Consider the following 2,261-nt stretch of genomic DNA (forward strand, 5'->3'; position numbering starts at 1 on the left):
AGCAGTTAAAAAAAATTACTCTAAAATCTGAACTTTGTTGAAATTTCCGGTAAGTCAAATTTTGCAACAAAATTTCCGGTAGTTATAATTATTACCGGAAATTTGGTCAATGAAAATTTCCGGTAGTTGTATTTTCAATACCGGAAATTTCAAATTTCTGGAAGCTACCGGAAATTTAAAAAATTTTGAAAAATCCGGTAGTCATTTTTTGTTCACCGGAAATTTGGTTTGGTTTTTTGAAATTTCCGGTAGTTAATCCGGAAATTTCAAAAATCCGGTACTTAAATTTTTTTTTTTTTTTGAATATGTTTTTAATTTGTTTGTTATTTTATTTTAATTTTTTTTTTGAACTAGGGATGGAAAACCCACAACCAGTATTTATAGATTTAACTGAAGCATTTACAACTGGTCAAATTTTTGAGTCATGAGAAGCTGTCATATCATGGGCAAGAGAGATATGTCGACAAAATCGAGTAGCAGTTATCATTACTCGATCAGACTTAGAGACTGGAAAGAGAGGAAGAAAGTCAAAATTAATTATTGGTTGTGATAGAGGTGGACAATATAAGTCAAATAAAAATGACACAGGTACTTCAACTAAAAAGTGTGGATGTCCGTTTAAACTTAGATCGAGACTACTGAAAAATGATGAAGGATGGATTATTAGTTTAATATGTGGACTTCACAACCATGAGTTAGTAGCTACTTTTGAGAATAATGCATTTATGGGACACTTAACAGAAGAAGATAAGAAACATGTTGACGAGTTGACAAAGTATCACGTCGCACCGAGATATATCTTGTCATCTTTGAGAGATCGAGATACGGAGAATGTGACTAGTATCTATCAAATTTACAAGCGACGAAGTACATACAGGAAGAATTTGATGGGACCTAGAACTGATATGCAACATTTGTTGAAGTTACTTGAAGTTGAGAAATATACTTGTTGGAGTAGGACTCATGAGGACTCCAACGTTGTGAGGGATATGTTTTGGACGCACACAGATTCCATAACTTTGCTTAACATGTTCCCTCTTGTATTGATCATGGATAGCACCTACAAAACCAACAAGTATAGGTTACCGTTGTTTGAAATTGTTGGTGTAACTTCAACTTGGTTGACATTTAATGTTGCATTTGCTTATATGGATTCTGAACGTCAAGACAACTTTTGGTGGGCATTGGAGAAGTTAAAAGAGTTGTTTTTTTCAAACACGCCATTTCCTCAGGTGATTGTGACTGACAGAGAACTGGCTTTAATGAATGCAATTAAAGTTGTATTTCCATCTTCAACAAATTTACTTTGCCAACTTCATATTAACAAAAATGTTGGAGCCAAATGCAAACAGTATATATTAAAGAAAGACATGCAAGAACCCATTCTTGAGTTGTGAAGGAAAATTGTTTATTGTTCTGAAGAGAAGGAGTACGAGTAACTTTTGCAAATATTTGAGCAAGCATGTGTCGATAATATTATTTTCTTTGACTACGTCAGAGACACGTGGTTGAATCCTCATAAGGAAAGATTTGTTGAAGCATGGACCAATCGAGTATTCCATCTAGGAAATACTACGACTAATAGGTATGTCATTAAAATTTCACATTTTGTATTTTATTTTATGCATGATATATGATTAAAACTTCACATTTTGTATTTTTTTGTTTAAATATTAGGGTTGAGTCTGCTCATTGGTCATTGAAGAGATTTTTGGAACACAGTAAAAGAGATTTTTGTAAGGCATGGAATGGTATGAATGACATGTTGAAGTTTCAAATTATTAAGATCAAAGGTTCATTTGAGATAAGTAAAGGTCGCAAAGAGCATATACACAACAATCCATTCTTTGAGAAATTGACTTGGGTGGTATCCAAGAAAGCCTTAGGTGATATTGTTGAAGAATACAAGAGAGTCAGTTATGTCGGTAACGATAAAGATATTTGTTGTTGTATACTTAGAAAGACTCATGGATTACCTTGTGCATGTGAGTTAGCACGATACAAGATGAAAGGTGTTCCAATCCCATTAGATGTTATTCATATACATTTGAGGAAATTAACCTTGAATAGTGATCAAGAGAATGAACAGTTGACAAATGATTCAGAGTTGGACATTACATCGGAGATGGATATAATTTGGAAAAAATGGAAAACACTTAATATTGTTGGAAGAAGGGCTTTAAAGAGCAAGTTGCGTGAAATAGTATATCCGGCAATAGCATAAGCCGAAGGGATATGACGTATATCGCGACCCATCATAC

This window comes from Cicer arietinum, chromosome 5 (assembly GCF_000331145.2).
Source record: "Cicer arietinum cultivar CDC Frontier isolate Library 1 chromosome 5, Cicar.CDCFrontier_v2.0, whole genome shotgun sequence".
Lineage (NCBI taxonomy): Eukaryota > Viridiplantae > Streptophyta > Magnoliopsida > Fabales > Fabaceae > Cicer > Cicer arietinum.